The sequence below is a fragment of the Podarcis bocagei genome (assembly GCF_964188305.1).
Source record: "Podarcis bocagei genome assembly, chromosome: 16".
In the NCBI taxonomy this organism is placed as follows: Eukaryota; Metazoa; Chordata; class Lepidosauria; order Squamata; family Lacertidae; genus Podarcis; species Podarcis bocagei.
In genome coordinates this window covers 25,667,626-25,683,235 of record NC_138142.1, presented here as the reverse complement: position 1 = coordinate 25,683,235, position 15,610 = coordinate 25,667,626, and the positions used below count along the sequence as shown (strand labels likewise).

Here is a 15,610-nt window from a genome sequence, read left to right as displayed (position 1 = left end):
AAGTCTACAACAGCCCTCCAATACGTGCCCGAATATATGATGGAATAAATTGCTGGATTCAGCTAAGCTAAAGAGTTTGCATTCTCCGTTGCACATCTGGGGGAGGCATCTTCACGGCAAACTTATGCCAGTTTAACTGGCATAACCGTTCTCCCACCCCCAGCTTTATTCTGCAGTATAGTGAAGGTGCTGAGACAGTTCCTACTTGTAGAATAGCCCCATTATTCCCTAGGAAAAGGGCATGACAAGCACCTTCTCCCTAGGGAATCTGGGAACTGCATTAAGAATTGTTTTTTTTATAAAGTCTGTAGCCATCTTTGCCAACCTTTTGCCCTCCTGCTGCTCTGGGAGTCATAGTCCAAAACAGTGGGAGGGCACCAGGTTGGCAAAAGCTGCTCAGCAGCAGAGAGCTGTTTGACCCTTGAAGTGGTGATGAAATAGAACCAAGGTTCAGGATGGGGTGGAAAGGAATAGCAGAGTTCAGATGGGGAAGGAAAAATTCATTTGCAACTCCATGCAGAAAATGTCATTATATAAGCACCGAAACAGTTAAAATGAATGTTTCCCCCCAAAGAAGTGCAGATCCATTTTGACAGAAGGCAAACAACCTCACATTTCCTTTTAAGCCCAGACAGCTGCAGACTTGTCAAATGAAAGGCCAAAACAATTTGGGATGCAAAAATCCCATGGCTGGAGGTAAAAGCAGCTCCGATTTGGACCAGGCCTGTGGTGCAGGGGGGTTTAACCCTTTGCTCCCTGCACAGATTCCTTGAGACAAATTCCAACCCTCCCTCCCAAAGCTCCTATTAGCCACTGATGAAATGCACAACTCAGTGCAGCTTTGGGAAGGGGGTTGTTTACATCACAGACTTGGTATGGGGCCAAAAGATTTAACTTCCCCAACCTAAACTCGGATGCCCAGTGAAGCTCTCAGCAAATCCTTCTTAGTTGGTTGTGTTCTGGAGTTGTTTAGAAATGTGGAAGATTGTGGAAGAACTTTAGAAAGATTGATTTTTTCACTTGCAAGGATAAATCTGTCCCCATTGCAACAGTTCCAGAATATGCCCCAATGGATATACAGTGGTACCCCGCAAGACGAATGCCTCGCAAGACGGAAAACCCGCAAGACGAAAGGGTTTTCTGTTTTGGAGGCGCTTCGCAAGACGAATTTCCCTATGGGCTTGCATCGCAAGACGAAAGCCCATAGGGAAATGCTGGCGGTCGGGAGCAAAGACTTTCGCCCACAGCCGGCCTTCAGAAGAGGACCTCTTCTGAAGGCCGGCGGGGGGCAAAAGTCTTTGCTCCCCCCCCCCGCCTGCCTTCCCCCCACCTGCCCCGGGCGATCTTAAAATGCTGGCGGGCGGGAGCGAAGCGTTCGCTGCCGACCCCCAGCATTTTAAAATCTCCAAGGGACAGCAGAGAAGTCTCTGTCCCAGGGAGATTTTAAAATGCTGGGGGTCGGGAGCGTTCGCTGCCGACCCCCAGCATTTTAAAACGCTGTTCCGAAGCGGGGGGCGGGAACATCTGCCCCAGCCGCCCCACTTCGGAACGATGTTCCGAAGGGGGGAGGTGGGGCGGGAACAGCTGCCCCAGCCGCCCCACTTCGGAACGATGTTCCGAAGGGGGGAGGTGGGGCGGGAACAGCTGCCCCATCCGCCCCACTTCGGAACGATGTTCCGAAGGGGGGAGGGTGGGCGGGAACAGCTGCCCCATCCGCCCCACTTCGGAACGATGTTCCGAAGGGGGGAGGTGGGGCGGGAACAGCTGCCCCATCCGCCCCACTTCGGAACGATGTTCCGAAGGGGGGAGGGTGGGCGGGAACAGCTGCCCCATCCGCCCCACTTCGGAACGATGTTCCGAAGGGGGGAGGTGGGGCGGGAACATCTGCCCCATCCGCCCCACTTCGGAACGATGTTCCGAAGGGGGGAGGGTGGGCGGGAACATCTGCCCCATCCGCCCCACTTCGGAACGATGTTCCGAAGGGGGGAGGTGGGGCGGGAACATCTGCCCCATCCGCCCCACTTCGGAACGATGTTCCGAAGGGGGGAGGTGGGGCGGGAACATCTGCCCCATCCGCCCCACTTCGGAACGATGTTCCGAAGGGGGGAGGGTGGGCGGGAACATCTGCCCCATCCGCCCCACTTCGGAACGATGTTCCGAAGGGGGGAGGTGGGGCGGGAACAGCTGCCCCATCCGCCCCACTTCGGAACGATGTTCCGAAGGGGGGAGGTGGGGCGGGAACATCTGCCCCATCCGCCCCACTTCGGAACGATGTTCCGAAGGGGGGAGGTGGGGCGGGAACAGCTGCCCCATCCGCCCCACTTCGGAACGATGTTCCGAAGGAGGGAGGGGGGCGGGAAGAGCTGCCCCATCCGCCCCACTTCGGAACGATGTTCCGAAGGAGGGAGGGGGGGCGGGAAGAGCTGCCCCATCCGCCCCACTTCGGAACGATGTTCCGAAGGAGGGAGGGGGGGCGGGAAGAGCTGCCCCATCCGCCCCACTTCGGAACGATGTTCCGAAGGAGGGAGGGGGGGCGGGAAGAGCTGCCCCATCCGCCCCACTTCGGAACGATGTTCCGAAGGAGGGAGGGGGGCGGGAACAGCTGCCCCATCCGCCCCACTTCGGAACGATGTTCCGAAGGAGGGAGGGGGGCGGGAACAGCTGCCCCAGCCGCCCCACTTCGGAACGATGTTCCGAAGGAGGGAGGGGGGCGGGAACAGCTGCCCCAGCCGCCCCACTTCGGAACGATGTTCCGAAGTGGGGAGGGGGGGCGGGAACAGCTGCCCCAGCTGCCGGGCTTCGTAGCGCTGCTGCGAAGCCGGGCGGGGGGGGGGAACACCTTCTGAAGGCGGGCAGGGGGCGAAAGTCTTTGTCCCCCCTGCCTGCCTTCCCAGGGGCTTTTAAATCGCCCCGGACAGCGGAGAAGTCCTCCGCTGTCCGGGGCGATTTTAAAATGCCGCCCGCCAGCATTTTAAGATCGCCCGGACAGCGGAGAAGTCCTCCGCTGTCCCGGGGTTTTTTAAAATGCTGGGGGTGGGAAGAAAAGCCCTTGTCCCCCCCCCAGCCTTCAGAAGAGGTCCGGGGACAGACTGTCCCCGGACCTGGCCTGAAGGTGGTTTCCCTAGGAACGCATTAATTGATTTTCAATGCATTCCTATGGGAAACCGTGCATCGCAAGACGAAAAACCCGCAAGACGAAGAGAATTGCGGAACGAATTAATTTCGTCTTGCGAGGCACCACTGTATTCCCATTTGTGTCAACATTACTAGATTGGACTCTTGGGTTGTATCCAATGCTAGCCTGACTCAGAATAAACCCACTGAAATTAATAGATGATTAACTTAGGTCCTTTAATTTCAAAGGGTTACTCTTGAGTAGAGCTTAGTAGAATACAACTCCTTGGTGATTATGGTGGAACTCCAGTTTTCTTCATTGGAATTCTCTTACTTGGTAACAAGGGGAAATAGTATAGGTTTTATCAAACCCAGTACATGAATTCCACACTAATTTAAAAGGCAAAAGCAGTTCCTCCTAAATTGAAATTACTCTGGACCAATTCCTTAATGACATGAGTGAAATAATGGCTGCCATATCCAGTTCATCAATAACTGATTCCCCCGCTCGCCTGATGTCAGTGGCACCTATATTATACCCTAAATCAGATTCAGTTTACACTGAACAGACAACAAATCTGAATTCTCTCACATGACTCACAAGGTGAAATTCTGGTTCCAAATGCTGTACTTGACTTCCCTTCTACTTCAATAGCAACTGGGGGGAAATTGGATCTTACACGCCAGAAGTTTCACTGATGCTAATGAGATGTCTTAACAGTGTATACAAGTACTAACAAAAGTGGACCCTGGCTTTTAGTTATGACTAAAAAGAATAAAGAAAAAGGAATAGTAAAAATCAGAGCACAAATCATTCCCAAGAACTGTGAAATGTTAGCATCCGCTAGATCAACTCCTCCAAGTCACGGAAACCAGCAAAGAAATATGTTGGCTGTTCGTTTGACTGAAGCAAGGATGGCATCTGCTGACTAGTATACAAATATTAGAAACTATCTACTCTACAAATTTAAACCGGATTATCATCATGGCTTTGTCCCACATGAAATCCTGGGGGAAAGGCCTTTAAGAGAGTTCTCAGCACCTTTGCAAAAATTGCATTTTTTGAGGTTCTTTGAAAATTTCCAGCAATTAAGCTGGTTTGCAACCGGTTTAAATTTGCTGTATAGACGTAATGTAGTCCTTGCCAACTTAGTGCCCTCCAGAGGTTTGGGATGGCAACTGAGGAGTTGCAGTCCAAAACCTCTGGAGGGCACTAGGCTGGCAAAGAGTGGTCTGATCTATAAAGTGCATCTGAGTTTCAGTCCAGGGCATTATCTGTATCACCATTCAAGTATCAAACCAAAAGAACAAATTGAGGTAAAATAAAAGAGCAAGTAAACAAAAGAATGAAATAAAAACAAGGAGCTGGCCTGTCTCTTTTCTTGGTCTGCTAGTACAAATGCCAGCTGCCCAAACAAATCAAAGGAGATTCAGTAACCTAATCCTGTTCCAAACTGGATTCTGATAATAGGAAATGGTTTCCAAGATTGGATTCACAAATTAAAGGTTCCAGGGGATACAGCAAGGGTTTGTCAAACTGTTACCTCGCAAGTAATTGTTAAAAGAGATCAGGTGTACCCTCAGGTAAGAGAAAGCACTGCAAGAACCCTAACCAACTTAAGCAGGACTAGCCTATTCAGAAAGAGGTTTGTAGAACATGATGCCATTCTCTGTACCAGTTTATAAGTCAATTTGATATGGAGGAATTGCTCAAGGTTCATACTGGCCTACTTGGAAATGAGAGAAGATGGGGTAACAAACATGCTAATTGAGACCAGGGGTGGGCAAAGGGTAGGTAAGGACCTACTGGTAGACTACTGGGTGCTTTGCAGGAAATTGGCAAGGGACCTTGATTCCCAAAACTATGGCAACCACAAGAGGGCTATTCAATTAGACGGCTGAAACAAGGCAATTCTGGGAAACCAGGAATTAAACTTTATCCAAAAAGGAATTGTGAATGCAATTCAAATTCCTGGGCTCAGTATGTGCTCAGGGGACCCAGTTCTTGAATTCTGTCTATGCATCTTTTGTACCTGGGACCTGGTGCATGGATCTTGGGTTTCTAAGGGGGGGAAGCAAAAGAAGGCGATCTGATAAGAATGAGGTCTGAACCTGCACAAGGAGGAAAGATTTGAGAATGGGCAAGACACTCCAGAGCTGCCCAACCTTTGCTGGTTAATCCCTGGCCCAGATAGCGACACGACACTTGTATGCTCTGTGAAAAATGAGTCCAGTCTTGCTCCAGAAGTATCAACATCATGGAGCACAGCAGCTCTTGAGGCTTGCCAAACCAAAGGCACCACCCACCTTGAGACTCTGCAGGTGTATCCCTCAATGTCTGACTTCCCTTATTGCAGAACAAGAAAAATGACTCGACCTAAAAGAAGCCACTCCTAAACTTCTCAGAGACTTAGTTCAAAACCACTCTAATAATAGTACCTATATACTTTAAAACTATGTTATTATTTATTATAATAATGTCATATAATATTGAAATATTTTGGAGCAGCAAAAGCTGCTGATCCCAGCTACCCCGGGAGATGATACTCGGCGCAATATGTTCTTCAGGTAAGAAGGCTCAGAATGTCTAGAAGGGAAGGAAGAGGCTGGCCGCTGACCACTTGGCAGGGACATAGGTGACCTGGGGGCTCTTAAGCCCCTTGAAATCTTCACAGACATGAAGAATTCAATGTACACATTTGGGACCTTCACTGAGTATTGCTCAGTCTGTTCTAAGTGGTATACTCATCTCACTCCTAAAAATATCCAAATTCCACATTTGCCCATTCTCTGTCTGCTGGGCATAATTTTTCCTAGATCTATGGGTCTGGCTTGTCAAAAGCACTGCGTTTTGTTGGGGAGCACAAAACTGGAGGGATCAGGGCTTGGGAGTGGGGAGGTCAAACTCTTATACACGAACACCCCAGATTTTCTTTTATACAAATGCTATACATGCCAGTTAATTAAATTGAAAAATGTTGCTAGGGAAAATGATCAAATCTGAAGGCACTCAAATTTGAGATCAGTGCCTAGGTCATATATATTTTTGTAGCCCTGGCAGATAAGCTTGGAAGAGAGGCAGTTGGGGAAGGAGAGGCAGGGGCAGAATGGCTGTCAGCTTAACAGGACTGTCATCTGTTCAAATATACCTTCGTTGATTGGAAGATGTAGGAGTTTTAGGGCTTATCCACACTAACCTTTTGCCCCACTATTTTCAGGCATAGGCCTGTGTATTAAAACTCCATGGTTGAGCATACTCCCCCCCCCCCCGTTTGCTCTGGAGCTTTCCCCACGAAAATCCACTCTTTAAAGCTGAATCGGAACAAATGACAATTCGTGTTTTCCATGGATTGGCATTTGCTCTGACTAAGCTTTAAACAGTGGGTTTTCACGGTGAAAGCTCTGGAGCAAAACAAAAGGGCACTTGGACATAATTTTAAAGCATGGGCCGAAGCATGGAGGAACGGTAAGTGTGGATAAGCCCTTAATTGAGCCAATTACCCAAATTAAACCCCACAGCTTCTGGAAAGAGGCACTGGAGTCCCGCCTCCTGAAGTTTACTTAACAAAGCTGTTTTCCCACATGGTTCCACCTTCTACGCAGATAAACAGTGGGCAAGCCCATTTTAATCCAGGGTTGCCCTTAAAATTCCAGGGAAGTAATTTGGTGTTGTTGATGCTGCTGCTGCTGCTGCTATATATTCATCAAGAATGGAAATGGACAGGGCCAAACAGGTAAGGAATATCAGCTAAAGATTTCATCCACTTTGATCACTGAGCCCCAGTGCTCTGATATCAACCATGTTCAATCACCTAATTTAGATGTAGAATATAATAGCTATTTCAACCAGCGTGTTGCAAAGGCCTTCCAAAACTCTCTTGATATTTTTGAGAAATTTTCTTTTTTTTCTCTGAAGGAAAACACCAGCTTTTCCTTTAAAGAAAAACAAAACCTCATCCTCTCAAATGTTCCAATTTCTGTTCAAAACTCAAACCCTTCCTAGCACAGTGCTGGAAGTCAGAATTAAAAAGGATAAGTCTAATCTTTGTTTCCTTTCTAATGTATTGGATGGATATTCTTTAAAAGATCAACATAAAAAACCACCAAAACTTAATTCTTTTTTTAAAAAATACATATTATTAGATCCCACAATTTCCCCCCTATAAAAAAATAACATTGCAGCTTTGATTGACACAAAGTTACTAAACTGTGGTTCAAATTTCAGCTAAGGAATGTAGTACTGGGTGGGTGGGGGGACATAGCATTAGCAGGAAAATTAATAAAATGAAAACAAACCTGACCTTGGTTAAGAGTTTATTTTACATTCTGCTCAGTCTGGGATCGTCAGTTTCCTTATATTTTATATTGATATCATCTACTATTTATTTTTATTATTTTCTATAGGATTATAAGAAATACATTAGAAAGTTTTATACTTTTAGAAAGATTTTTTTTAATATACTTAGTGATTCCTCTTCCCTCCCTTTCTCCCTCTCTCTCTTTTTGGTTAAAAATTACAAAATGATTCTGTGAGCAAAGGCCAACAGAGCTGGGGTGTGTGTGGCTTTCTTACCTTAAGGATATTTTGTTGAAAGGCAGAAGACTCATAAATGTCCCTGTCCTCTAAGAAAAGTAGATTCTGGATACTCATGGCTTTTTAAAAAAACAAAGAAAAGTTTGCGAGCTCTATGGGGTTGCCAAGATAGTGCCATTCAGTTGTTGGGATTCCAGCTCCCATTAGGCCTATTCAGCATGGCCAATGGTCAAAATGATGGGAGTTGTGGTCTAGCAACACCTGGAGGGCATTATGTTGTCTGCCACCAGGAGGCATACATCTAAAACAAATGTCAGTTTCATACCAGTTTGTCATGGCTCCTGCCCCAGAGAATTATGGGGATTGCAGCGTGGTGAGGGTTTCTTACAATCCTGTAAATACAATTCCTAGCTCCCTGACACAAATAACATACAGTCTCCCGGGAAGAGTGAATGAAGACTAATCTCACTTAAGTCTGTTGTGTAGAGATGCACTTGGAGGGTTCTATGCTGCACAGTGCTGGGTACTCAATCACCAACAAAGTACATTGAATCTCTAGCAAAACAAGGCAACTGACCAGCAACATGTGGGAATAAACTGTTACCTGGATCATTACCCCTATGCTTTTAAGATTGTAAAAAATATATATTTAAAAATAAAAAATCAATGCACAAGCTTAAGAATTTTGTGATAGGAAATTGCTTTTTGTCTTTCTAATACTCTCCACAGGGGCAGAGAAGGTCCTCTTTGGATGACTCAAAATACTTAGCCCACCAGTAAAGATGCAGGATAGATATAGACAACCATTTACAAAGTAGTAATTTACCATGGTGTGGGTGTTATTAGACAGCTAAGGGATTGGCAGAATTGTTTCATTTCCTGGATCCCCTGGATTTCTAATAGGAAATTATGGGGAAATTCTCCTTGCTGCTTGACATGGCACAACAGATCGCCAGGTGACCAGCAACAAGAGACAGTGGCTGGCTGCCATTTTTATGTCTCTTTGCCCAGAGTCATATTCTGTTCACCATTTCCCAGCTTCTGTGGTCGTACTCACCCTGCATCTACCTCCACGTTTAAAGGGAAAGGGTTGTGGTCCCTGGTCCAAAACTGTCCTGATAAAGACTGTATAGGAAGAGGCAGCAGCTGAGGAGAGTGGTGACAGGATCCTAAACTAGCTTAAAAACATACGGTCCTGCTCTGCTAAGCCAGGGCCAGACCCAAAAGGATGTCCTGAGTATTCATGCAAGCTAGACCATCTCGAATCCCACACCTGCCTGCTCATCAAAGAGGATGTATTGAGGGGAGATTTCTGGTACCCCAATGGGCCTGAAGAGAGCTCAGAGACAAGGACCTGCTTAGTGTTGGTCTGACAATTTGCCCACAAAGCCCTTAATTCTAACTCTGCAAACATGGACTCTATGACTCCACACCAGCTCTTGCCAACCTGGAGTCCTCCAAGGACTGTAATTCCTATGGAATTTGTAGTCCAGGAACATTTGAAGGACACTAGGATGGCATAGGCTCATCTAAGCAGATCCACTAAGAGGCAAGTATGCCAACCCAGCTTCACCCAAATTTGTTCTATGAAGTTAAATTCTTAAGTGTGTGCTTATTTTTTAAACATCCAATAATAATGAAAATTGCATACCCAAGTGTTGGTGAGCTGAGGATGATTTTAAACCAAAGGCAAACATTTACAGTTTTAAAAGTGGCATTTCTTTTGTCCGATTTGTAATGTTCATCACTTTTAATCATTTTTAAATACAACTTTGTGATAACTATTTTTTTTCTGGGAAGGGCTATTCTTACTGTAACTACCCACTGATACATACACACACGCACGCACGAAAAAGAGGAAGGGGGAAAGAAAGAAACATATATTAAAAACACTTTTTAAGCAATACTCTGGATACAAATGTATTTTCAACCTACATATATTCTAAACATTCTAATCTTTTTAAGGATCACTTTATCATAAAATAAAATATCCTTTGTTCCTTATAATAAATTACCTAATAAAAAGTATTTTATTTAGCCCAGTTCCTTACTACATTTACATGTAATAAATGCATTTATTAAAATAGAAATATTAAATTATAAAGAAATGTTCTAATTTTTTTTGTCTTCCCCCCTCTCCATTAAAAAAAAACAACAACAACCAAAAACCTCAAACAACCAGGCATGTAAATGCATCATCATCATCATCAAGGCAAAAACAAATGAAAGGATTAAAAGATTGAAATGTTTGTTGCTGTTGACTTGATTCAGGAGGGTTTTGAGATTTAACAGTCATAGCCTTTGCATTGTTGGAGATTTTTAAAAAGTGTGTGAGAGAGAGCATGTGTGTGTGAGTGAGGGAGTGGGGAAGGGGGCGGGGAGAAATCAACTTCCCACCAGCTAAAAATACTTCTGCAACTAGTCTGGCTAGGAGAGCCACTTCAATAATGTCTCCTCATTTAAATATAAATCCAAATTCATTTCATCATTTTAAATGCATTATAGTAATACTATTCTCTATATAATTTATATCCATGAAGCTGTTATTAGAGTATGATACTTGGAAATCCCCACCCCAACCCCAATTACATTTCCTACCACCCTTTTACACAAACACACAGATACCTCAAACAATGGCTTCGAATCTGACCACAGATGTTGGCGATTAACCCCATTTGGGGAGAGCTGAAAGGAACAATCTGCTACTATGTCTCACACTGCTGAGAGATGGCAGTCAAATTTGAACTTCCCGGAATTTATTTATTTTTATATTTCAGCTAAAGGTTGAAATCCAAAAGGAAAAGATTCCATGTCAAATATAGCAAATTCTGATGCTGACAAAGTTTCAAAGATGTCAGCATTTTTAGGGCAGCATCCTTTAGGTTGATTAATTGGGTTCAAAAAATTAATCAACTAAAAAGGTGCCCTGATTATCTAGTTAAATTACTTTAGCGTTACCTTTAATATTAGTAACCTCTGAAAACTGGCAAGCACCATCTAAGAAGAGGAAGGGCTGTTGTGGTCCAGTGGGGGAGCATCTGCTCTGCATGTGAAGGGTCCTGCATTCAATTCCTGGCATCTCCACGTCCAGCTAGAAAAGACGCCCCACCTGAAACCCTGGAGTGTCCCTGCCAATCCTTAGCTAGGTAGACCAATGATTTGACACAGTATAAGGCAGCTTTGTATTTAAACCAGTCCTTTATTCAGAACCATTGGGGCTAGCTAGAACATTAATTCATTTTGAGGGCAAGGATAATATCACAGTGGTGGAGCGCTTGCTTTGGCATGCAAGGGGTCCCAGGTTCAATCCCCAGCATCTCTGAAGGGGGCTGGAAAGACTCCCTGTTTGAAACCCCAAGAGAGCTGTTGTCAAGCTGTGAGGATAGTTAGCTAGTATAAGATCTAGCTCATTTTAAGGCTGCTGCCTATGTTCCTAAGAGCTATTCCCTCTTGTGTGAAAGAGAACAGGGACTGCCTCTTCTACTGCCATGACATGTATGTGCGTATAAGTAAAAATACAGAAACCATTTTTTGTTTTCTAAAAGTAGTTTTTTTAAAGTTTCAAATCTATGCAGATTGAAACACATATGATCAATCAACCAAGATTTCCTTAATCCGGTGACTGTGCTTTTTTATTCGTTTTAGTTGTAGTATCTTTGCAACTTAAGATTTTGGAGCAAAGCTGATACCTTCAAAATGCTGCCTTTTGTTGCCAATAAACTGGTGCGTTTCAAAGAAGTTCTGAAAAATCTGATGTTCCAAAATGCACTTTTTGAATTTTCTCAAGATTACGATTGGTTCCAGAAGTTCAAATACCTTCCCGCCCCCCTGCTGCCACCTACCTCACGGCATGCCATGGAAACGCTTGGAAATTTTAATTTTGCCAAGAAATCAAGGAAGTTTCTTCTCAAAATCTCAGAATCCTCCATTGGGACCCTGAATATTAAAATGGTGACAATCTTCTAGTCTCATCTGAAAACTTTTACAAAGACAAGTAGGAGAGGTGCCTTTGCAGATAAATCACATCACCCAATTACCACCCTGATGGGGTCCATGTCACTAGTTTGGGATTGTAGCTAGCTAAGCTGGGCAAAATCAAATTTGGGCTGGGATAGGTGCTGTGGGTGCCTTTTCCAACAAAGGGCATTTTTAAATGGTATGTCCGCACTACCCATCTCTTGATCCACCTCTTTACTCTCAAGGTATATCAATACCATCCTCTTATACTGGCTTTATATCACAGCCCCCCCCCCCGAATCGTAGAAACTGGGGTGCTGCTATCCAGGCCTGACTCCAGTTCTGGTACACTGCAGGCGCAAATGTCTTAATGCCCAAATGCCCAGTTTTTGTTCTCTAGGCTAAGAAAGATAGAAAGGTGAAAACAGAGCTGACTCTGTTGCATTTATGCATTTGGCAAGAAAAAAAGTGGGAAGGCAGAGATCCCCATCAAATGAGCAGCCTAACCTGTGGCTGGTGTGAATTTTCAAGACACAGGTGCCCCCCCCCCACATGCTACAAGGTAGTGGTGATTATGAGTGGTGGAGCTTAATTCTCCCTCAGTGCAGCCCCATCTTATACTGGGATGCCTTCTACTGACCATTAGTCCATCTAGCCTAGTACTGTACTGATTGGCAGCAACACTCCAGGGGCTCAGGCAAAGATTCCAGGGATTGAATTGGGGACCTTCTGTGTAGAAAGCACACCCTTCAGCACTTAGTTCTGCCCCCTGCAGACATCTTTACTTTGCGGGGGGGAGGGTGGTGTTTTCTTGACAATATCAGTGCAGATTTGGGGATTGGCACAGACTGGAATTTAAAAGCTCCCAAATGATCCAAGAGCTCATCTGATCATACTGGAAGAGTTGACTTTAAAAAAAATATTTTTTTTTAAAGCTATCGTAAGTTTTTGTCTATTGCTGGTGAATCAGACCAACAAGCCATCCCTACATACCTATCAAGGAAGATACATGTCAGAGGAAAAAATTAAGGTCATGGGCATTTTTCTTTTTTGATTTATATATATACATATATTAAAAAAAGAAAAAGGAATCACACAAATGTATTCCCACCCAATTCCTGTAAGGGGTCCTGGGAATTTCAATGTGTGAGGCCCCATACAGGGTCCTCCCCTCCCCCAACAACAGTATGCAGCCCCCCTCTCAGACCAGAGGTAGCCGTTGGGTTTGCAACTGAGGTTCTGCAATTTGGGGTTCTCTTCGCGCGCTCTCTCTCTCTCTCTCTTTTTCTGGCTACATTAAAAAATAACAGGGAGGGCAAGTGGGCGGAAATATATATATATATTTATTTATATTTATATATATTTTTTTAAAAGATGGGAGTTAAAATACTGCTATTAAACTAGAGTTGCTACATCAGGCTTTCTTTTAATATATATGTATATGTATATATAGATTAGATAGATAGATAAAAGGTTATTGGAACTAAGAAAAAGGGTCTTTTTTCTCTTTTAAAAAAATTAACTGAAAAGAGGCAAGACCTGCCTGGTTCATGAAGAACATTTGTTCTAAGACAGGGTGCATACCCCTTCCATTTCTAATTAGCAAGTGTGGATGTTGGTTTGGGTTTTATACTCTTATTTTCATCTTATTTTTTAAAGGGGGAATATCCATTGATTTTCACCATGCGTGCATGTGTGTTGGTGGGGGTGGGGAAGAGTGTTTCAAATGTTTGTTTTAATAAGAAAGACAATGGGGGAGAAAGAGGGTAGGAACAGATCCACATGCACCTCCCCTGCTCCCGGTCGCCATTCTTCCACCCTTTTACTACTCACCCCATAGGGCCAGAGCTAAAATCTGCCCCAACCTCCCAATAAGTATTTCCCCACGTAGGGAGACCTCTCCTCTTCCTCAGTTATCCTTTCTCCATTGCCTGGCATTAAAAGAATAAAAAAAACATTGACCGAAAACTTTCTCACATTAACTACGAAACAGACTTCACTCCGCCAAGAACAACTAAATCCAAAGAATATATCCAGCCCCGAATGGGGCGCAACGTTGTCAGAGGGAGCACCATCAGACGGGGGGGCCATCCTTCTGACCCCACCCTTTATTCCTTTGCCACAAAGTCTGGGACACCCTCTTGCTCATCCTCCTCCTCCTCCCCCTATCCCCTTTTATCTACATGAGTGGGAGAAGGCCAGGCAGCCCCCTCCCACACCAGGAACAAATGGAATCACGTCAGTATCCGTTCGTTTCCTTTTGCATTCTTTCTTTCTTTCTTTCTCCAAAAAAAGAAAAATGTATTTTTCTCTCCCCACCCTCCTCCCCCCCAGCCCCCATTTCCTTTCCCCATTTCTCATACCAGGAGTCATACAGTCCTATTTGACAAAACAGGCACCAGAACTTTTCATTATTATTTTTTAAAGAAAAGGGGAAACTGTCAGAATTTGTGGTGTCCATGAAGGGACTTGTTTTTAAGAAGAAGGGGGTTGGGAAAGCTGGTGAGGCCAGTTACCAAGTATTTCAAAAGCCTTTGCAGGCTTTCAAAAGGAATGCATAGAAAGTTGTTTTGCTGGCATGCCAAGGGATGTGCCAAGGACGGAAGAGGGCAAGCCGCACACTTCACTTCCCACGTGGTGTGGAGATCAAGCTGCTTTGAAGGCAACTCCAGATGAATCTTGATGGCAAGGCCAGCCTTTGCCATCTGGAGGTACTGGGTTGGCCAAAGCTGACAAGGACACTTTTGCCAGATTTGGAAACTGAGAGGCTGAAGGCCACCTGAATCAGCTCCATCTCGTCCACTGGCAACCATCCACATTTGCTTTCATAGAGAAAAATTCACCCGAGTTTGTCATGAACGGATTTGGCATGCTTAAGTTCTAATTTTCCACGGTGGTTGACCCAATCCAGTTCAAGTTGTGGAACTGCCATCAATCCAGCGCCATTTAGAGGCAGTTATGTATTGGAATTTGAAAGGAGAGCAGGCAATTCATGTTGCCAAGCTCACCTGAATGTAAAAAAAAATGCAAATAATTTTGATTGGGGTGGTTTTTGTTTTTTGAAAAACACCCAGATGCCTGCACAAAACTGCAATGCAGAATGAAGCCACTTCAGCATCAAGGGTAGGTGGGAAGTCCCAAGTAAAACTGACAGTGTCCCCTTTAGCAGAGCATTGTCTTTTGAATGTTAAGTTAAGAACCTAGGAGGTGATCACCCTTCATCTTAACCCCTTCTTCTTCCAATTCCAGGACAATACATGTTTTGTCATCATTTAAAGCAACACCTTCACCCCCAGCTCCCTCCCTTCAGACATGGATCATAGTCACTTGTTACATTCAGCAGAATGCAGTTTGGGTTTTTGCCGAAATAAAAAAATGGTAGAGCTGCAGGGCTGTGTGTACTCTCTGAAAGTAGGGATAAAGTATAAGAGGTGGAATTTGGCATCATGAGAAATCAGGATCCAAGGAGGCTTCCCAATGGGACAACATGGGAGGGAGTATATGTAGCCACAGCCCAACCTCCTCTGGCCAAGGGATTAAGCTTTGGTGTTGCACATAGATAGCCCTGTGATTCCCAAGGCTAACAGCTATGTCAAATAATTTTTGCAAAATCTGGGGTGGAATCTGAAGGGATTCTGTTTAGCACAAGAGCACACCCAGCCCTGTCAGTGGATGACTTGAGGGCCATGTAGGACAAATCAATAGGACAGTATTCGGGGGGAAGAAAAAGAGGGGATGGCTTCCATCAGGAAGCATGTTATGTGATGATGAAAGTCATGTTTCCTGCAACGTATCATACAAGGATAAAAATTGAGAAGCTCTCATCTTCTAGAACCATCTATAAGAAGCTGCAAAGTTTCTTGTTTCCAACGTTTCCTTCTAAATAAAGGTCCAAGAAGTGTAAGCATATGTAAAAACGGGAATGGGAAGGAGAGCATATACCGTGTGTGTGTGTATGTGTGTGTGTACATACACACATGCACACACTTAATGCATATAACTCTG

At 44.6% G+C, this 15,610-nt stretch overlaps 1 long non-coding RNA gene across 1 annotated transcript; it reads left to right on the top strand.

The window, feature by feature from the left end:
• The first annotated feature begins 3,249 nt into the window (after window positions 1-3,249).
• On the top strand, window positions 3,250-13,886 carry LOC308575701. The gene is made up of 2 exons (XR_014002919.1): window positions 3,250-6,072; window positions 6,193-13,886. It is a non-coding gene; the product is annotated as an uncharacterized lncRNA (long non-coding RNA).
• Window positions 13,887-15,610: the final 1,724 nt, after the last annotated feature.